Source organism: Cnephaeus nilssonii, assembly GCF_951640355.1.
Source record: "Cnephaeus nilssonii genome assembly, chromosome: 1".
NCBI lineage: Eukaryota > Metazoa > Chordata > Mammalia > Chiroptera > Vespertilionidae > Cnephaeus > Cnephaeus nilssonii.
The window spans coordinates 36367234-36374333 of NC_137072.1; positions in this window are offsets into that span (position 1 = coordinate 36367234).

Below are 7100 nucleotides of genomic sequence, written 5' to 3' on the forward strand. Positions count from 1 at the left end.
AGAAAAGTCTCTAAACTCGGTCCTTTCCCCCCTGGAGTAAATAATAATACAGTTTGAACAACCTAAGCTACCACTGCTTTGGCTATTTTGTTTGTTTGTTTTGTGTTTCCCTGTGTCACTGAGATTGAAATGCTGACATCCCAGGAAGTAACCAAAGTGGATATGAACTCTCAAAACACACACACACACACACACACACACACACCAAAAAAACAAAACAAAACAAAAAACAGAAAACTAACCATTTACTATACTTGTAAATGTTCAAAGTTCACTTTTTTACTTGTCTGTAGTTCTTGTTTTATTTTCTCTTTTGTTCTATGAATTTGCCACACCATACAACTTTATGAGACATTTTAAGGAGATCTTAAACTTAACACAAATCCGTGAAAGGTCCAGATTTCAATTAAAAATTACTCACAATACCAAGAACAAGGAAGATACCAAATTGAATGAAAGATAAGCAACAGATTCATGCACCAAGATGACTCAGATATTAGAATAATCTGACAAAGGTTGCAAAGCAGCCATCATACAACTGTTTCATCAAGCAATTACAAATAAAGTTGGGACAAATGAAAAAAGAGATAATTTCAACAAAGAAACTTCAAAGCAATTTTTGCAGCCTGAAGAGAAATGGTGCTGAGGGAAACCAGACACAATGAGGCATGGACACCAGTGGAATAGTATACACATTTGAAGATATGCAAGATATTTCCCTCATGGCTGAAATTCTTTAGAACAACACTGACTATTTAAAGGAAAAATAGGACGAGAAGAGAGAAACCAAAGAACTGATAGTATACTTATATGTATAGGTCATGGACACTGGCAATAGTGTAGTAAAAACCTGGGAGGGTGGGTAGGGTCTGGGAGGAGGGGGGTAGAAGTGGGATGGGAGAAATCTGTAATACTATCAACAATAAAAACATATTAAAAATAAAAATAAAGGAAAATGATAGCATTGTATTGTGTATTACATCTTGGAGGAATCAGTATAGCAAAGCACAGGGCAGGAATGAATGTGTACTGCTTCCTGGTGCTTCCATCTAGATGGTCTCATTTCACTTCAGAGAAGAAGGGATAGATTAAGGTGCAGGGAGCCCCAGAGCGACCTCTTAAATGTCTGCTGGGTAGGGGGCTTAAGCCCCCATTAAGTAGACCCGGGTCTCATAACACAGTTGAGGAAAAGGCCCTCACTACCTAATTTCTGTCTTTTTACTGCTTTCTCCACAATCTCCTGTTTCACTTTATTTGCCCACTGTCTGTAAGGCCTGTCCACAACTGGCCACATCTCCTGACTTTGCTGAGGCTGTTTTCTTCCCTGCTGTGTGTGCCTCTCATTTTCCACGTATCTTTGGGTTTTCCATTCCAATGAAAGGAGAAAATGCCCAGTGGGACAGGTATCCATTGCGATGAGCACTCCCACCCCATCCCATTCCCAAAGTCATCAGGAACACAAACCAGCCATCCGACACAAGTAGGCTCCTTGAAGGGGACCAGTGTCTCCCTTTTCTCACGGAGCCTGTGTCTGCAGGCACTTGGCTGGGAAAGAACTCCCACAGAAGTCAGGTTACCCAGAGAAGAGCATGGCCCCGGGGGAGGAGGGCTTGTGAGACAAGCTGCACAGAGCTTTTCAAGTACCATGTGCAGGAAACTGATGGAGAATGTGACTGCATAAACTCTGTGAAACTTCCCAAGCTTTATACTGTATTTTTCCATGTATAAGACGCTATTTTTTTTTTCTAAAATCATCAGACTGAAAATCGAGGGGCATCTTATACATGGAACTAAGCCAAGGAGGGAGCATGCAGGTGCGTAGCTGCCCATACCTTGTCAAACAGGCTTCCTCCAATCACGAGCCTTATTGTTACTGATGGCAGCTTGATGCCATAATTGGAGGTGGAGGTGGAGAGTGCGCACAGATGCCAAAGAGAATGGAGTGTTCTGAGCCCATAAAGATGTCAAAAAATTAAAAAGGTAAATACTGGTAAGCAATTGTCTTACTCTGCAAAATTCAAACTGAATGTAATCAGCTATGCCAGTGGTCGGCAAGCCGCGGCTCGCGAGCCACATGCAGCTTTTTGGCCCCTTGAGTGTGGCTCTTCGACAAAATACCATGGCCTGGGCGAGTCGATTTTGAAGAAGTGGCGTTAGAAGTTTAAGTTTAAAAAATTTGGCTCCTAAAAGAAATTTCAATCGTACTGTTGATATTTGGCTCTGTTGACTAATGAGTTTGCCGACCACTAAGCTATGCAAAAGAGCATGGAAATAGACCTGCAGAGAGAGGATTTGGATCGCCTCCCACTGAGTATATGTTCAGACAGTGGAGAAGACAGGAAGAACAACTCCTTAAGATGCTAAAAAAGAAGAAGGCCTTAAGAGGAACACCAGCAAAATGGGCAAACTTGGAGCAGAGACAAGACTTGGGTCATGGAGCAGCGCCAGAGTGGCTTGTGTGTGTCAACCAAGCTTATTCAATGTCAGGCAAGAATGTTTGCAAGATAAATGAACATTGTTGATTTTACAGGAAAGACAAAATGGTGCTTCAATTTCATGAGGAAAGAAGGGTTGGCCATGAGAACATGAACAAAGTTAGCTCAGAAAATGACACCAGTTTATGAGGATGATCTCACATATATACTAGTAAACAGTGACTCAGAAGACAGCAGTGTTACAATAGAAATTGGAGAAATTGATATGTCTGGAACTAATAGTGATGAAGTAGTGGTATGTAAACAGTACCTTCGGTAATTACTAAACAAAAATGTGTTCTGTTTTATGTTTAAAATATTGATTTATTAATTTTGGGTTGGAAAAGTGGGGGTGTCTTACATGGGGGTGTCTTATACACGGAAAAATACGGTAATTCCCTTATTTTTGCTACCTGTTGTTTCTTTCCTCACAATGACTCACAAAGTGTTTAAAAATAAAAACAATAACAAAAAAAACCAACCCCAAAACTTAAAAATCTAACAGGCATTGCAAAGGCACCTTCTATAGAAAGATCCTCATTGAGCTTGAACGTTAGTCAGTCTCTGACGCCACCTGGTGGCCAATGTACCCAACAGCTCTGATGCTGGCTGGGACATAAATTGTAAATGCGAAGACAGGTGATGCATGCATTGTTCAGGATTCCATATTTGAGTATTTGCTTACAGGCTAACATTTATTTGTAATACTGAAATCAACATCCTTGGGGATTCCCTGATAATTTTCAGACATGCATAGTGCAACAAAAATGGGGGCCCCCTGAGCTGATTCGCACTGGGCTGCAAGGAGGCACTGCTGTGCCTCTTCCGCTCTCACTGTGTCCCTTACAGGATCTGTTTAGTGCCAAGTGATCCTCATTTGTATGATTCTTGTTGGTGATTTTACTATTTTAAGTTGTCCTAGTAGAAAAGCTATTTAAAAGTTTGTAAAACCTTTTCTATAAAATATAAAGTGATTATAAAAGTGGTAGCTATTATTACAACATGGTACCCAGACACGGTATAGCCTCTCCACACTTGTGTATGTTGTCAGCATCCAAGCTTAAAGTATAAAGATGTGCATTCTCTCTCCAGCCTGCAGGGTTTTTGAAAGGTGTCAATTATTTATGGCAATGAGACAGTGTAACACGTGGAGATCATTTAGATGATACTATGATGAGTTAAAATTATGTAGTTTAAAACATACAAAATTGAAGGCTCCATGATGTTTATTGATGTTGCTTATCAAACCATCAAGTGAACAGTTGCATGAACTGTATGTCCAGTATAGTGTTTGTCTTTTTAAAAGGAAAATTACAAATTACATGTTCTTTGTGACTGGTTTTTGAGATATGTTTATGCATATTTATTACATATTTTATAAAACTGATCTATCTCTGTATGTCATAGACGTGAACAAAGATTAGAAGGATCAAATACAGAAATGATTATTCTTGAATATTGGTATTTTAGGCCACTTTTGTTTTCTTTCATTGAGCTTTTCTGATTTCTTTGCATTCTGGATCAAGTGGAATGACTTAATGATTAATGTCAGTATTAATATAACACTCTATTAGGCAATTGTGCAGAACTTTTGTTATACTTAACATAAAGAAGAAACACCTGTCAATCAATTCATGAAAATGAGCCTTTTTAATCCAACATAATAAAGTATTTTATAGCAGCTTAAAAATGTCCTCAAAGTAGTGCTGAAGTGCTGCCTATTGTTCCTAAGGGCAAGGAGGCTGTGCAGTGTTTTATGGGAAAAGTAAATGTTAGAGAAGCTCTGTCCAGGCGTGAATCACAGTGCTGTTGGCTGAGTTCAGTGCTGATGACCCAACACTTTAAATGCAAAATTAGTTGTCTTTAGACAGAAGCACACATGGAACAGGTGATGTATGATTGGATGATGAAAATGTTGTGACCAGAGGCTCAAAGCAGTAGTTCAGTGCCTGCGAGTTCTGTGTTTGCGGTGACTTTGTAGAACACAAACACTGTGAGGGTTACTGGTGAGACAACAAGACTTGTCTTCTTGAAGGAAAGATTTCAATAAAGAGACAATGTGTAGCAAAGTATGTAAGAATTTACTGGCTGCAGCAAAAATATACGTAGGACAATGGAACAAAGAAGGGCAAACAGGAGAGCCTAGGCTGGCTGCTTTGGCTCGCCGGGAAGTCAGAGAAAAGGGGGTCTGGGAGACAGGTTCAGGAGGTTAGCCCCGGAGGAGATGCCCCTGCCCATTGCTCCCCTGGTGGCAAGTCTCCTGACGTCCCTTAGAGGAAAGAAGTGGGAAGGAAATGATATCTGCATGCTCGCCTGGGGAAGGGCTCCTGGGTCCTTTGTGTTGAGCATATTTCTCTCTCTCTCTCTCTCTCTCTCTTGCAAGTGGAAATCTTAGGGGAGGTTTCAGGGGAACGTCTCAATAGAATATGCATCAGCTTTCCAGGTGTGCTCTTTCAGGGTCATGGTCTCCACTGATTGGTCAGCACCAAGGCAGGGGATCATTAGTCAATGCAGCTGGTCCTCAGTCAGCCACAGCCACAGTGTCACTTGTCTGGTTTTGTTGCTTTTCTGGGCTGGGAGCTGAAATACAACCGAGGCCTAGATATTATCCTTAGGGAGGGAAAGTTCAGGGCTTCCAAACCGTATGACCGGTAATATGCTAGGGGAGGAAAGGTTACTCTGGGGGCAAGGTCCTTCTTTTCCTGGTATTGCCCCTTGCTAGGGATCCGGGGCTTTCTGCCCTGGTGAGTTTCTGTACCTGGCCCATAGTCCTTGCTCTGCTCATGTCTGTCTAACTGCTTATAACACGGGTAATGAGAACCTGCTGTGCCTGAGGATGGGCTGAGACACGGGCTTCTGTCTCTCAGGAACAAAGATCCAGACTCATAGCAGAGCCACCCTCGCCTCTACAGTCACACACTCAGGATCAAAAGAAGGGAAGAACAGAGACTTTGTCCTTGACACTCCAGTAGAGAAAGCTTGTTTTCCTATCACTGATGTTTTAATGTCCTCTGGGTGTCATGCATCAACTGGAAACCAAACAGAGACTCCTAGACTGTGTCTATGCCCCCACCCAGTACAAGGAGAGGGGTCTGGGTGGGTGGGGCCCTTCTCCCGTGAGCTCAACAGGAGAACTCAAGGCCCCAAACAGACAAGCAGAGTGAAAGCACAGGCAGGACATGCGGGCCACACCTTCAGGGCTTGAGGACACCCATGGCTTGGTTGGACCAAACATTTGTTCCCCAGATAGACCAAGGCCAGTGTCTGCTGCTTAAGCCACAGGTCAGGCCAATAGTGAGCTTGGGAAGAGCCTAGGAGACTGCAACTTTGCACATTAGAGTCTGGGGCACGTGCTGCCCGTCCCTGTTCCTGGCACTCTAGACCACCCTCTGCCTGTGGTAGGAAGTGTGTCTCCCCCCCACCAGGTGCATCACACCCAGGACATGTGGGCTCGAGACCCCTGGGACTTTGGCCCTGGACCCTCTCTGGCTAGTTGGCCTCAGGGCCAGATACGGACAAGCTCCTCTACTGCTCCTGCCAAAGGCTGGGGGTTCAGGGCCACATGTCAGCTCCCTGACTAAGCACTGAGGCTTGAACATCAAGGGGGTATGGGTGGTGCACTGAGTCCTGAGCGCACTCAAAACAGCAGGAAGAATGGCCTCACAAATGAGGAAGACCCCATGAGAAACAGGCAGAAAACACGTCTAGTCTGTGACTGGCTGGCCTCCAAAACAGACAGGTACACCACTGGGCGAGGAAGCCCGGCACTGGGTGTGGATGGTAGCCTGAGGTGAGGGTGTCTGGGGCAACAACCAGGAGTAACTAACTCCTGTGGAGTCTGTGACTGGCTGGCCTCCAAAACAGACAGATACACCACTGGGCGAGGAAGCCCGGCACTGGGTGTGGATGGTAGCCTGAGGTGAGGGTGTCTGGGGCAACAACCAGGAGTAACTAACTCCTGTGGAGGCACAGTCCTTGGGGCAGGTGGAAATGCCCAGCGGGTCAAGTAAGTCCCATCCTTGGAGATGTGTGTGGGAGCGGGGTTTGGAGCTGGGCAGGATGTGTGGTGGAGATGCATCCAGAAGCCCTGGCAGCAGGTCCTGGGGCGGGGGGGAGGGGGGTGGAGCTCCTGGGCCTAGCTGGAAGGAACGTGCAGGGGGCAGGAGTCACACACTGCCCTGCATGGGTACCCACCCTGTCCTTTCCTAAGGGGGCAGGACTCCTGTCCCAGATCCACTCCACTGTCTTGGACTGAACACCGAGAGCATGAGGGGAAATGACCACATCCATCTCTGGTTTGTTTTCACAGGTTTATGCCTGATTAAAACTGATTTCACAGAAAACTTTCTCAAACATTAGCGTTTTAAAATTAAAATTTAGATTGTAAGTAAGAAAAAAAAGGCCTCTGTTGAACTAAGACAGCTCACCACTTTCACCCAGTCTTCCTTTCCAGGTGTGAAGGTAAGGGTTTTGCTGTAAAATCATCTGGGGGGACTGGTGGGCGGCAGAGAGGCGGGGCTCATTGCTGAAGCTGAGTCGCAGCTGTAGAGGTTCTTCATGCTGGTCTCCCAGTACTCCGTGGGGCAGCACACTCTCAGGCGCTTCCTCCTTCAATCTCACCGAGTC